Source organism: Lygodium microphyllum, chromosome 8, assembly GCF_053477565.2.
Source record: "Lygodium microphyllum isolate KBCC chromosome 8, Lygodium_microphyllum_v1.1.10, whole genome shotgun sequence".
Lineage (NCBI taxonomy): Eukaryota > Viridiplantae > Streptophyta > Polypodiopsida > Schizaeales > Lygodiaceae > Lygodium > Lygodium microphyllum.
In genome coordinates, this window is record NC_141142.1 from 81,885,835 (window position 1) to 81,901,471 (window position 15,637).

At 41.2% G+C, this 15,637-nt stretch overlaps 1 protein-coding gene across 3 annotated transcripts in view; it reads right to left on the reverse strand.

Annotated features, from left to right (window-relative positions):
• LOC148032500 (uncharacterized) overlaps positions 1-15,637 on the reverse strand; it is a 108,840-nt gene that overhangs the window by 83,136 nt on the left and 10,067 nt on the right. The window contains exon 7 of one of the 3 annotated variants that reach the window (XM_087684112.1): positions 1,332-1,884. The exons of the other annotated variants lie outside the window; for them this stretch is intronic. The gene's annotated coding sequence lies outside the window, so the exon portion shown is untranslated. Of the gene's footprint in view, positions 1-1,331; positions 1,885-15,637 lie in introns of those variants that run through there. 3 annotated transcript variants of the gene reach the window in all.

A 15,637-nucleotide genomic window follows, 5' to 3' on the forward strand; every position in this document is an offset into this window, starting at 1 on the left:
TGAGTGAAGGAATGATAACACCAACATAGATGTTTCTTTTGGCATTTGAGTGAGGAGTTGAATTTAAATATTTGTATTTTTAACTAGACTCTTGAAAGGAAAACAATAACACCAAGATAGATTTTGGGAAAATCTTAGAGCAAGCCATTAATTTTAACTTTCCATTGATGATATTACAAACTAGAATCCATTAATTGTAGAGGACGTACCACCAATATATGTTTTTTGTTGAAAATATATAAGTGATTTGAATAGGTATGTAGGAGGGAAAGGAGGGTTGTATATGCCCTTATCTATCTAGAAAAAACTATCCAAAAGTAATACAAAATTACCATAACAAAGCTGTTTTCTTTGAAAAGTAGCACTTAAATTGTATCATAATGAAGAATAACCAAGAAAAATAACCTTAAAACAAGTGTGGGTAAATCCGTGACCTTGAGGGTGAGTGTTGAAATTTTACTTTAACAATATGTGGATAAACACATGAGCTTGAGGGGGGGTGTTGAAATATAGCAAGCTCATTAGAATGATAATTTGTGTGAGAGTGATTGGAACTAGCCGAGAAGGACCGATGTGAGAGTGAGAGTGATGGGAACTAGCCTAGAAAGGGTGGCCCACATTGCTACCCATTTTTATGCCTTGATATTGTATCATCATCTTTGAGAAACTAGTTTGTTAACAAAGAGATCCAACTATCCTTGGTACCACTCTTGTTTGGCCCATATAGCAATAAGCCATGGCCATCCAAAAATGACAAAGAAAGCTCCCCTAATTTTTAGTATGTAAGTGCATGATTGATATTTGGCTAAGGACCTATATTTTCAAACCCTCTACTACACTAGTACACTTAGCCTTGACATTGTTAGCCATATGGATACTAAACATAAAATGTCATGTATGTTTAAGTCTAATATGTCTTAATATAGCATCTAGCACATACCCAAAATAGAAAGATATGTAGGTCTAAGTCTAAGCTGTCTCATAAAATCTAGCACATACTTAAGCTCCATGGTCAATGTAGACTTGATCAATCTAGACAGAAAATAAAAATCCAATGTAATCGCTACTAAAGACTAAGTACAATCTCTGTAACTCCTATACTCTTCCTGAAATTCACTAACTCTAATTCAAGACAAAAACATGAACCTAACTCTTGTAAGGATTTCACCCAGCTACTCTTGTGGATGTACAAAGAAGATGCCAAACTCGTGATATAAAAACACTATCAAAACCCAAGAAACTCTCAATCGGAAACCATTATTTGCCTAAGATGACATAGGTCTTTCCATAATCCACTAAGAATGTCGAAGTTATTTGAGGTGAAGAATACTATGTGCAAGGCTCTTTCCTTCTAAGGAATGCATGAAGGACAAGGCTCAATTTTAGTAGGAGAAGGAAATTGCTCATGATATTGCTCACATGCCACTGCTTGTTCCAGCATAAGATCGCAGCAAGAGAGACAAACAGATGTTCACAACATGAGAGTTAAAGTCAAGTTTCCAATATGCAGATGACATCCAATTTTGACCGCAGCGCGATTTCCAGATCTGGCAGTTTTCTTTCCGGTGTGTGTGACTCTGATTTGATGAAGCTGGTCCGCTGAGAGCTCCTTCAGAGTTACGGATCACCCTCAAGACGGCTCGATAGCGTCTTCCTTGCTGAGCGATGGTCTGTGCTCCTTCCTGATCAGCTTTTCCACCGCTCTCTTTAAATGACGACCTCTCCTAGTTTATGAGCATGGTGACGTGCTGAAAGGTGCTCTGTCCATGGCTCCATTCGTGCCAGCAGATCCTGATCTGTGTGTGTGTTTCAGCATCCCTTCTTCTACACGATACCTCAAAGTCATGCAATACTGCAGGCATTCCTTCTCAAAATTGCCGCCACCTGCATGGCAACGTTAAGCAGCACACCTATTGTAGACTCCACGATTAATCGACAGCACTTAAGCATCTTGCTCAAACTGCAGCAAGCTCTGGCACATATCGATTGCAATCACGGCTTCTTGATTTCGGATCACCAAAACATAAGTCCTCCATGCGAGAGGCTATCTGGGTGGTGCAAATAGTAATAGAAGTATTCCAATCAATTGGATGGTAGACTGTACCACGAAACATAACGGCCAGACAAGTTGATGACTAGCTAGAGCAAGCCTTGAAGATATGATCAGGAGAAGCAGATCAGCGAAGTTGCAATTCCCTAGCAAGACGTGAAGCCTTGTTGGGAAGCATATTATGCAGAACTTGGCCGCCTCTCTGATACGATGAACAACCCTCATCCTGCAGGCTCAGCACTAGCACTGTTGTCCCGAAAAATACCCGGCTCTAGAATATGCTAGCAGCAAGGGAAAAGTTCTCCCCTAATAAACGCAAGCTCAGCTTTTAGTTCTCATGCCCTTCCAATCAGGCACCTGCCCAGGTTACATTACAATCACAAAAGCATCCTTTCTTTCTTTCTGCGCTCTCCAACTTTCCCCATGCAATCCCAAAGTTGGTGATCCCATAAAGCATGCCATGCATGCCCTCCTCTCCACAAAAATCACATATATTTCCCTTTTCTTCTCTTTTCTAAAAGCTAAGGCTCCTCTCCCCACTCTTCACCTTCTTCTCTTGTGTATCTTCCCCTTCCAACCAAGAATAGCCTCACAAGGCCAAAATAGCCATAGTAGCCTCTATCCATGCCACAATGCTACTAATATGCATAAGACAATAGGTACATAGATATAGTTCCTATTAGACTCACCACGCTAAATCTCAAAGACAGCCACGTTCCCATCCATTAATTTCCTCCTCCAATGTCATTGGGGTGCAAAGATGTTCACGTGTTTGTTATCATCTACATTGCTGCTGATTTTGCAAAAGCATATATTCTTCTAGGTGATGAAGCGGCCACATTATTGGGAAAAGAAAAGACAACATCAAAACCCGACTAATGCAAGAATTCTAACTCTTTATTCTTGCCAACAATCCTTAAAGAACTCATAATCATGTGACTTATCATTATTGCCTTAGAGCTAACTCTCCTTATGTTTTCTTATAGTGGACACTTATCCATGTGACAACATTCCCTTATCTCAGAGCTTTTATGATTTTTTTTGTGATTGCGAAACGGCGGTACCTAATGAAAACCCGAATTCCCTTACCTAATGACAACAAGGGTGGATAGATTTGGGCTTATAATTTATAATTGAAGATCTCCAACTAAGTTTCAAAGAAATCCTAGGCTTCAACTTGATTTGTTAGCTAAAAAATATTGCATGCATTTGGTTGGCAAAAAATCCTTCTATAGAGAACTTAGTCTCTAGCATTACAAAGTTAGAGGAGCAAGAACACATGGTATCATTGGGTTTTTGTTTTATTTCTTCATGATTTCCGTCCATCGGTATACTACAAGATGAATAGAATCTAGGGTATGTTTCGATAGGTCTTTCTTTTTTACTCACATCATCATATTTCTCATGCCTCACATGGCATCCATGTACACCATACCTTGAACCATGGCACACAATCAAACATTTAACTTGGAATCATTAGAAGAGCAAAACCTATAGTGAAATAATGAAAGACATAATATCGATGAAAGAGACGATGCACAAGATGCAAGAATAGGAATGCACTATGACAAGCGTACAATGGTTAAGTGCCAACTCACACACTCTACAAGCTCCCTCACTCTGCACCAAGAATCAGCAAGTACATGATAATAGAATGTGCCCATACTCCCTTCTTTTATAGACAAAACCTACAACATAGGCTGGCCACGTGAACCTATGATATGACCACTTCTAACAATCTCTCTGAGAGCACAAGTGAACAAGCAATGAGCCAAAATACCTAGGACACTGTCGTGATCTTATGAGGACACAGTGTGAAAAAGTATGGAATGCATCATCATCCAACTTCTTTATTGATCTATAGAGTCAATGTGATCTGAGCTATTAGTACTAGTGTGAGTTTCTTGGATTATCCAAAAACACTAGATTTTTGGATAATTTTAGCCTTTTTTATATTATTTATTATAAAAATTCGAAAAAGTTTTAAAAAGCTTCTAGGTTAGGATGGCATGCAAAAATCTAGTTGCTTCTTTAGCCAATTAGGGGATTTTCACAAGAGGGACAGATTGACAAAATCGCACGGGTCACGATCACCATAAATACGCTAAAAACTCCAGATTGGACTGAAAGAATAAGTGATATGGGAGATCCGTGAGCAAGTGTCTTGCAGTTTTACCCCCTTTCGGAGCCAACGAAGCCATCAAATTTGGGTTCCCAACAGCAGAGAAGGAGCTATAAATTTTATACACATTTTGTTCTACAAAGAAGCTCCAAGAGATCTAATGCCTAGAGATTGCTTCTGAGTAGTGCAAAGATTCCAGGTTCTTTCAATACATATTGATTCAATCCATTGTGCTTTTTCTTTGTAGTGTTTACCACTTGTGTATTCTCTATCTTATCTTCCATCTCTTATCTCTACTTCCTTCTACTTCTGATCCCCAAAGGATTCGACCTTTTGACAAAAACCCCTCCGACATTGGTGAACCCGACGTGAAAGGTCGTTAGAAGAAGGAAAGACAATATGGGAGAATCTTCGAATACAATCTCCAATGATGTTTTGCAACAGTTGGTGCAAAATATGAATATGCTTATGCAGGTACAACAACAACAACAGGTGATGCAAGCTTGAGCTCAAACAAAAAGTGTTGTGATGAATGCTTTGCAAGCAGCTGAGCATGAGGTGAAGTTATTCAATGGCAGAAATGTATTTGCATATGTACATACCTATGCTCAGAAGATGGAATTCTTTAGCGTGGCTCAATCTACATGGAGTCGGTATTTTGTACGTGTTACTATTCATGAACTGAAAGCACAGATTACTGAATTATACTTGCAGGATGCTAACTGGGTACCCTTCAAGAAGGCACTCAGGAAAGAATTTTACATTGAGGACACTGGTTTGATTACTCAAAAGACTTTTCAAGAGTGGGTTTTACAACTCAATAAGAGTCTTGTGGCTATAGAATTGTTAAGAGAATTTGAAAGCCGATTTGAGCAGTTGAATCTTGTAGAACAGCAAGCTCTTGCAATCCAAAAAATTGAATTGTTTCTACACACAGCTAATCCTGAGCTTCAGGAGAAGCTTGATGATTTGCTAGAGGATCAAACTATAGAGACAAGTTTAAGAACAGAGTGGAGACATGTCAAGGAAGCTATTACTACACTTGTGAAGAAGCATAGAAGAAGAGAAAGATTGCATGTCTAGCTTGCCCACTGTTACAGCAAGACAGTTGATGTATCCAGTAAGCTACCTACTTATGTGGCTAACCATATGGTTGTACCTGCTATTGTTCCCTCTGTCAAGGAAGATGTCTTAGATGAATTGGTCAAAGGCATGCGGAATCTTCAATTGAAGGTTGCAAATTTGGATGAAAAAGGACAAGAGGAAAGGGGACGGTGTCGTATTGCTGCGCATTCGAGGTGTGTAAACCACCCAAAAGTTGTGCATGGGATTTGGTACTTTGTACATATTTTTCTGCGTATGAGTATAGTAGCGAGTATGAAGGATTGCTTTCAGTCTATGTTGAACAGGATCAAGAAGACAAGTTTATGATTATTAGTTGTGATGATTTCTGGGATGTGTTTTCAAGTCAGATACTTGACAATAATGAGTGTTTTGAATCATATACCTCAAATATATACAGCCGAAGAGTACTCAGTGGCGAATTTGTGGTTGTGAACAAGCATCTTCTGAATGATCTGACTGACATGGGACTTTGGAACTTAGAGTTGAAGATGGCTCTATACAGAAAGTTCAGCAGATTCGTGATGATTTGAAAGCAGTTTACAGGAATGTTTGGGAGATCAAACAGGGGACCATTGTTGACACAGATGCAAGACCATATGCATTTATCAAGTTTGATACTGATATTCAGAAGACCAGAAAGCTTTACTTGGACATTTGTGTAAATGAACTTCGTGTGTTTTGTAAGGAGACAAGTGCTTTGTCTCTGGAATTGCCTGCTCTGTATGACCAGTCACTCAGTCAGGAAGATCCAAGTTAGATAAATGCTGAAGACATAATGGACATCATGTTGATAATTTTCTGTTCATTGGCTAGAAGTTCCCAAGGCATTCATATATATGCTGTGTTTGTGACTAGAGAATCGGGTGAAGCATTATCAGGATATGTTGAGGATGCGAATGCAGAAATTTGGATCTTGTCAACTTATGAGAACACTTTCTGGTCTGTCATAGTTTTTTCTCTAATTGCTGTGCTTGCTGTTGCTGCTGCTTTAGCAACATTTTCGTTGGCGAAGATTGATAATGGAAGTTCGTGACGAAAATCAACTAAGCTCTTACTGTACTTGCTACAGCACCTCGAGTACATGGTTCAATGGCTGGACTGTGAAGTAATGAAATGGGGGTATTGTGAGAAGGGTCGCTTTTCTGATAGAAGAAAAGGGCTGCTTTTCTGGGTTTTTTTTTTAAAAATAGAGGTCGCTTTTCTGAGCGGAAGGCGAATTTAGGAATTCTCTGCAATCTGGGAAGGAGGGAGAAACAGAGTATTGGAAGGGGGAAAGAAAAGGAGGACACAGATTTGCTTTGATCGCCCAATCGTAGTCAGTTTTGAATTTCGCGATCGCCCTCCTCCTCCACACTCAGCACAATTGTGCTCTTCCCCCCTCACACAATTTATGACAGAGGACAGAGGACCGGGGGGTGCTATCGCTGGCACGATCGATGAAGAAAGAAAAAGAATCACAGTCGAATGAGGCTGTAGCGTGCTTATCTCAAGCCCCCAGGTGCCGATATGAAGTTCCTAATGCGAAGGCTCCATCACCGAGGATGATGTGACCTCGATAGCTTTCTGTGATCATCGAACAATATCATACTGCCTCATGCTTATCACTGAGTCGACATCTAGAGTTTACCTTACCTGTAGTGGAGCAACATCTTGGACTTGAGCTTTTTGTTGTTCGTCCTTGCCTGATGCTCATTACGTAGATTGTCACTAGAGTTCATCTAAATTGTATCGGAGCAGGCATGTTTGGTTGCCGCAATAAGGGCGTTGCAGGAGAATTTCCATCTGTGCTCTCCAAAGAATTAAGAAAATTTACTATGCTCGTCGACTAGAGAAGGGGTCGGGATGTACATGGCCCAGAACTACAACGTCCCAACATCACCAAGCTCTACGAATCAGCCCTCGGCATGGCCCGCCAAGTTGAGGAGAACTATCGCAAAGACTCCCCTTCTTCTTCCAAATCTAAAAAAGCCTATGGACTGACAGTCGCAGCGCAGTGCACAGGCGGCGTCCACGGTGGTAGACCCATCCGGAGTATGAACATGTCCTCCGTTTTTTGCCGCTTCTACTGCTCATAAATCCTCTGCCAGTAACAATCAATCCAACCATTGCACGACTCCACCTTTTAGCTCTCTTTTTCAATAGCAGATTTTACGTGAATGACCATCATATCAGCATCGATTCATCAATATTGAAATGAAAAATCACAGAACTCCACTTTGTAGCTTTTTCTCTGTAACAGAAAAAAAAAAAATCTGAAAAGCTCTAGAGCGAAGATGCCCACCAAACAACTTTGTTTAAATCAGCAATATGATGATCCGTCTACCCTGATGGAGCGGAAGTGTTCATTATGGTTCAGCATTCTCATGGATGGGAGATGATTTTATGTCTCTGATTATCGAAGCTGAGATACTATGATCCAAAGACAGTTGGTCTAGATTTTGATGGGATGATATCCGATATTAGGCTGCTCCTACAGGGCTTTGCAAGTGGCAGTCTTGATGATGATGCCAGTTCCGTAAGACGATTTGCTGCTCGTGGGATGGAGTTGTTTATTTCGCAATCCTATAGTAAGAACCTTGGTTTATATGCTAAGCGGATTGGAGCCACATATGTAATTACATCTTCACCCGAAGTTGCCACTACAAGCTAATTTGGATTTCTATTTGTCTTCAGTCTCATTGGTAGAAATAAAAATAGAAACTTGACATCATTTTCTCATCTTGCTTATTCACTTAATTGATCTTCTATCTTGAAATTAATCAAGGTCCTCTGTGGATGCGACATTGCTTTCACAAACCCTTCGACATCTTTGGTGAACCCGACGTGAAAGCGTCGCAGAAATTTCAGGATGGGAGACACTTCAGCCTCTATTTCAGCTTCCTCTACAACTCCAGCTGCCTCTACTTCAGCTCCATCAATGACTGCTGCGTCAAATACTTCAACGGAGGATCTAAAACAGATTTTGCAGAATATGTCTATATATATGCAGCTCCAAAATCAGCAAACACAAATGTATATGCAGCAGCAACAACAATTGCATCAACAACAGTTATCTCAACAAAGGCAACTCTATTCGGAGCAGGAGAATGCAAACAGCGCGACTAAGGCTATTGAAGCAGTTGAGAGTGAGATGAAGCTATTTGACGGGCGTAATGTTTCAGCATATTTGAAGACATATGAGATCAAGATGGGATTTTTTGGAGTTCCTGCTGGACTTATGAGTAAGTACTTCCTTCGTCTTGTCACACCTGCTTTGAGAACAAAAGTGACTGATTTGTTTATTCAAAATACACATTGGCAAGATTTTAAGAAGGCTCTTAAAGAAGAATATTTTCTTGAGGACTTTGGTATGGCTACTCGACGGTCATTCCGAGAGTGGGTCTACATGCCAAACAAAGGTCTTGCTGCTTCAGAGTTGATTCGAGAATTCGAAGAGAGATATAGTCAGCTTGATGCCATTGAGCAAAGAGCATTGGATGTTGAAAAAGTTGAGCTTTTCTTGCAAGCTACAGATCCTGCTCTTCAAGAAGAATTGGGTGAGCTTCTTGAAGATCGCACGAAGCCTATGGGTCTTAAAACTGATTGGCAGGATGCTCAGGATGCAGTTTCGACTTTGACCAAGAGGAGGATATGGAAGACTCGTCTACAGAATGGTTCCATGACACCTACACCATCATCAGCTCCTATGCCTACTTCTATTCCTGTTATTTCTTCTCCTCCTCAGCCAGTTTCTTGGCCTATGCCAGTGCCTACTGTTTCTACTCCACCTATTCCTCCTGTTCCACGACCGATGCCTACACCTTCTGCTCCAAAACCATCCGCTCCATCCGTGCCTACTTCTCTTGATGACATAATCAAAGGTATCACAGATTTGACACTTGAGTCAGTCAAAGCGGAGTTGGTGGGTAAGTTGAAGGAGCAGTTTGCTTCGACTGCGCCTGCTACTTCTTCTAGTGCTCCTAGTGCACCTAGGAGAGATTGGAGATGTATTTGGTGTGATAGTACGGAGCATCAGCATTGCAGGGATTGTGACTCTTTCCAGGATGCAAGGAGGCAGAATTTGGTATATTGGGGGCAAGATGGTAAGATTTGGTTGACTGAGACAGGAGCTCCACTTGCTACCAACTTTGGTAAAGGTGGAATGAAGAAGTTAGTGGAGGACATGGCTGCGCGTACTTCTTATGTGACGGCTAGAGGTGATGCTTCTGCATATGGAGTACAGATTGAGAAGGGATCGGAGACTCAGTCCGCACTATGGACTTATGCTATGGAGGCTGCAAACAAGGGAAAAATTCAGCAAACTGTTTTGACTAGCGTAGGCTCTAGCATCAGATCAGAGACAGGATGGGACTCGCCTGTTGACAGGTATTCTATTTATGCTTATTTGGCTAAATCTCATGGTGCAGATGTATTTGTTGAGGAGAAGCGTAAGAGGGATGAAGAAAATCCAAGTGCAGCTAAGAAGACTAGAGGGGGTGAGTTTGTTACTCCACCTACTGCAGGACCGTCTTCAAGATCAGGGCCAGATCGACAGATGGAGGATGCTCAAAAGAGGGAAAAGAGGCAAGAGCCTAGAGAGAGAAAGCAGCCAGGATTCAGATTGATGTCCGATATTGAGACATCTACGGACATGAAGAATATCTTTAATGATAAGATACTTGGCAGTGAGGTGACTTTCACTATTTCTGAGATTTTGGGTATCTCAAAAAGAGAGTTTCAGGATCAGTTTCAGGAGGTCCTGAAGAGGAAAAGACATGCATTGTCTACCACTGATGCACAGGGAGTTTTGATTGGAGAGTTGGACGAGGATGATGATGAGGTTATGGTTGTTAATGCTTCTGTTTTGCCGCAGGTAGAGAAGAGGGTTCAGCCTATGCATTATGCTGAAATTGATGAGCCTGTTTTGATACCGCGTAGTCACTTTTCGCGGAGCCATTGGGCTAGGGCAACTACAGAGACGATGGTAAAGGTTGGAGAAAAACAGGTGCCTTATGTTGCATTGGTTGATCATGGTTCAGAGATTAATCTCATTGTTCGTGGAGTTTATGAGAGTAACAGATGGCCTATGGATGTAGAGCATGGGTGGCGTATGAGAGCCGCCAATAACACTGCAGGTGATTTATATGCTGCTTGCCCTAGTGTCAGGGTTTCTATTGGTGATGTAGAGGAGGATTTTCATTTCTTTGTGCAGGATTCATGCTCGTATCCCATAATTCTTGGACAGCCATTCATTACAGAGATGCGCATGGAGACAAAGGTCATGGATGATGGGTCTGCTTATGCACGGATTCGCAGTAAAGATGGTATGAGAGCAGTTCAGTTTATGACTGTATGTGTGAACCATGTTAGAAACAGGGATACTCTCAGAGATGCACCCTTACCCACTGTAAGGGATTCGGGTTTTCATTAGGTACCGCCGTTTCGCGAGACGACGGTGGTACAGAGGAGAGGAGATTGGAGTTCTCGCCTCCTGGCAGCAGCAGTGTTTTCTCCTCCGATTATGTTGGGATTTCAGCAAACAGTTCAATGAGTTATCAGAAGACTTCTAGAATGTCTAGAGCTGCCAGGCAGTATATATGCAGGAAGGAGAAAAATTTGAAAAATGCAGGAATTTTGGAGGATGATAAGCACATAGATGGTATGTATGACAGTGTGATTTGTGCAGATACGATGACAGAGATGGGAGATATGCTGAAAACTGAAATGCTGAATTGTCATGGTAATGTATTAGTGCAATCCCTGGACATGTTTCATGAAATTGCAGATTTTGTGTCACAGATTGAGTCAGAGGCTGAGGAAACTCAGCAAAGAGTGTTGAGTGCTGAAGAAATTCAGCAAACAGAGTTTCTAGCTGGTTATGATCAGCTTTCAGAGAGACAGAGGGCTGAAAATTTTCAGCCAACAGAGTTTACTGCTGAAATATTTCAGCATTCAGAGTTTGAGGCTGTTCCTATGCAGTCCATAGAGCAGAGGGCTGAGAATATTCAGCCATTGGAGTGCAGAATTGCTGATTTACAGCAAGGTTTATGTAATGCAGAAGAGCATAATGAAGCCAGGGTTGACACGAAATACAAGACTGTGGATAAGAAGGTGGATTTTATAGGCAAGATTATGGAGTATTGTTCTACCACTTCAGAGATACAGAGATTCATTGGAGCTTGTGTGTTTTATATGATTTGGATACCTCATTTTGCACACATAGCAGATTGTTTTTATCAGCTGTTTCGAAAGGGGCAGAAACTATTTTGGGATGAGAGCCACACTAGAACCATGCGGAAAATGAGGAAGTTATTGCAGATTTTTTGGAAGATGATGAAAAGATGGTTTGGGCCGTACATAGTCAGACATGTCTTTGATAATGCAACATATGAGCTGACAGAATTGGAAGGGACAGATGATATGACTGAAAATCTTGTTGATCTACCGGAAATGCAAAACGAAGAGATTGATTTGTTTGTGGATCTTGATGATAATGATCATGGGTAGTTGGCCCATCCGGAGGATGCGCAGGATTAGAGGGGGTGGATGTCGTATTGCTGCGCATTCGAGGTGTGTAAACCACCCAAAAGTTGTGCATGGGATTTGGTACTTTGTACATATTTTTCTGCGTATGAGTATAGTAGCGAGTATGAAGGATTGCTTTCAGTCTATGTTGAACAGGATCAAGAAGACAAGTTTATGATTATTAGTTGTGATGATTTCTGGGATGTGTTTTCAAGTCAGATACTTGACAATAATGAGTGTTTTGAATCATATACCTCAAATATATACAGCCGAAGAGTACTCAGTGGCGAATTTGTGGTTGTGAACAAGCATCTTCTGAATGATCTGACTGACATGGGACTTTGGAACTTAGAGTTGAAGATGGCTCTATACAGAAAGTTCAGCAGATTCGTGATGATTTGAAAGCAGTTTACAGGAATGTTTGGGAGATCAAACAGGGGACCATTGTTGACACAGATGCAAGACCATATGCATTTATCAAGTTTGATACTGATATTCAGAAGACCAGAAAGCTTTACTTGGACATTTGTGTAAATGAACTTCGTGTGTTTTGTAAGGAGACAAGTGCTTTGTCTCTGGAATTGCCTGCTCTGTATGACCAGTCACTCAGTCAGGAAGATCCAAGTTAGATAAATGCTGAAGACATAATGGACATCATGTTGATAATTTTCTGTTCATTGGCTGGAAGTTCCCAAGGCATTCATATATATGCTGTGTTTGTGACTAGAGAATCGGGTGAAGCATTATCAGGATATGTTGAGGATGCGAATGCAGAAATTTGGATCTTGTCAACTTATGAGAACACTTTCTGGTCTGTCATAGTTTTTTCTCTAATTGCTGTGCTTGCTGTTGCTGCTGCTTTAGCAACATTTTCGTTGGCGAAGATTGATAATGGAAGTTCGTGACGAAAATCAACTAAGCTCTTACTGTACTTGCTACAGCACCTCGAGTACATGGTTCAATGGCTGGACTGTGAAGTAATGAAATGGGGGTATTGTGAGAAGGGTCGCTTTTCTGATAGAAGAAAAGGGCTGCTTTTCTGGGTTTTTTTTTTAAAAATAGAGGTCGCTTTTCTGAGCGGAAGGCGAATTTAGGAATTCTCTGCAATCTGGGAAGGAGGGAGAAACAGAGTATTGGAAGGGGGAAAGAAAAGGAGGACACAGATTTGCTTTGATCGCCCAATCGTAGTCAGTTTTGAATTTCGCGATCGCCCTCCTCCTCCACACTCAGCACAATTGTGCTCTTCCCCCCTCACACAATTTATGACAGAGGACAGAGGACCGGGGGGTGCTATCGCTGGCACGATCGATGAAGAAAGAAAAAGAATCACAGTCGAATGAGGCTGTAGCGTGCTTATCTCAAGCCCCCAGGTGCCGATATGAAGTTCCTAATGCGAAGGCTCCATCACCGAGGATGATGTGACCTCGATAGCTTTCTGTGATCATCGAACAATATCATACTGCCTCATGCTTATCACTGAGTCGACATCTAGAGTTTACCTTACCTGTAGTGGAGCAACATCTTGGACTTGAGCTTTTTGCTGTTCGTCCTTGCCTGATGCTCATTACGTAGATTGTCACTAGAGTTCATCTAAATTGTATCGGAGCAGGCATGTTTGGTTGCCGCAATAAGGGCGTTGCAGGAGAATTTCCATCTGTGCTCTCCAAAGAATTAAGAAAATTTACTATGCTCGTCGACTAGAGAAGGGGTCGGGATGTACATGGCCCAGAACTACAACGTCCCAACATCACCAAGCTCTACGAATCAGCCCTCGGCATGGCCCGCCAAGTTGAGGAGAACTATCGCAAAGACTCCCCTTCTTCTTCCAAATCTAAAAAAGCCTATGGACTGACAGTCGCAGCGCAGTGCACAGGCGGCGTCCACGGTGGTAGACCCATCCGGAGTATGAACATGTCCTCCGTTTTCTGCCGCTTCTACTGCTCATAAATCCTCTGCCAGTAACAATCAATCCAACCATTGCACGACTCCACCTTTTAGCTCTCTTTTTCAATAGCAGATTTTACGTGAATGACCATCATATCAGCATCGATTCATCAATATTGAAATGAAAAATCACAGAACTCCACTTTGTAGCTTTTTCTCTGTAACAGAAAAAAAAAAAATCTGAAAAGCTCTAGAGCGAAGATGCCCACCAAACAACTTTGTTTAAATCAGCAATATGATGATCCGTCTACCCTGATGGAGCGGAAGTGTTCATTATGGTTCAGCATTCTCATGGATGGGAGATGATTTTATGTCTCTGATTATCGAAGCTGAGATACTATGATCCAAAGACAGTTGGTCTAGATTTTGATGGGATGATATCCGATATTAGGCTGCTCCTACAGGGCTTTGCAAGTGGCAGTCTTGATGATGATGCCAGTTCCGTAAGACGATTTGCTGCTCGTGGGATGGAGTTGTTTATTTCGCAATCCTATAGTAAGAACCTTGGTTTATATGCTAAGCGGATTGGAGCCACATATGTAATTACATCTTCACCCGAAGTTGCCACTACAAGCTAATTTGGATTTCTATTTGTCTTCAGTCTCATTGGTAGAAATAAAAATAGAAACTTGACATCATTTTCTCATCTTGCTTATTCACTTAATTGATCTTCTATCTTGAAATTAATCAAGGTCCTCTGTGGATGCGACATTGCTTTCACAAACCCTTCGACAATGGACAACAGCCCCTAATCCTGGAAAAAGATGTATGTGGTGTGATAGTTTGCAACACGAGAGAAAGGATTGTGTTGCCTATCAAGAGACCTTGGCATGACAGCTCATCTTTTGGAAAGATGGAAAGATCCATGTACAAGAAACAGGATTGCCTCTTGCTTTGAATTTTGGAAAGGGAGGTATGCAAAAGTTGTTGGAAGACTTGGCTGTCTGAAATGCTTATGCAGCAGTACATCCTTCTACTTTTGGTCTAAAATTGGATAGAATGCATGGCCAAGTGATGGTTGGTCCAAACGCTAAAATATGAACACATGCTTTACATGTAGCTGAAAAGATAAAGGTCACTGATAGTGAAATGTCTGATGCAAGGCAAGATATTCATGGCATAACTAGTTGGGAATCACCGGTAGATGCATATTTAGTGTATGCATATTTAGCAAAGGTTCAAAACACGGATGTACTTGTGGAAGAAAAATGAAAAAGAGATGAAGATATTGTAGGGACATCTAAAAGAATGACAAGAAGAAGTGTGGATCAGCCTAAAGCTGCAAATCAGCCACCTCCCGAGCATGTTATGGAAGAGGTCACTGAGGAGTAAAAATAGGATAACAAACAAGAGGGCAAAAAGAAGGGCAAGCAACCAAGATATAAGTTGCAATCTATCATTGAGACAGCCAACAGATCTTAAGAAGGTTCTTGAAGAATGGATCTTAAACAGTTGGGTGGAATTTACCTTGGGAGAGGTGCTTGGCATTGCCAATCGAGAATTTTATGATGAAATCATTGACATAATTAACAGGAAATGTCACTTTCTTGGTGATACCACTAGTGCATTGCTGCAATTTAAAGAGAAAACCGGTTCGTTGCTTATTCAAGCTGAATATGAGCATGAAGTAAGTACATGATTGTCTATGTAGGATGCTACTAATCAATGGACAGCATGTGGAAAAGAGAAGAAAGTGGCTAAAAATGCATTGTCTTGTAGCAATATGCATGGTGGAGTAAGGCAAATGCAACAATATGGAGAAAAGACTCTAGGATTTATTCCTCGAAGTCACTACACAAGAAATCATTGGGCTAGAGCTACCACTGAAATGGTAGTGAAAATAGGGGAGCATGAAACTCCTTGTGTTTCTTTACTTGATCATGGGTCTGAGG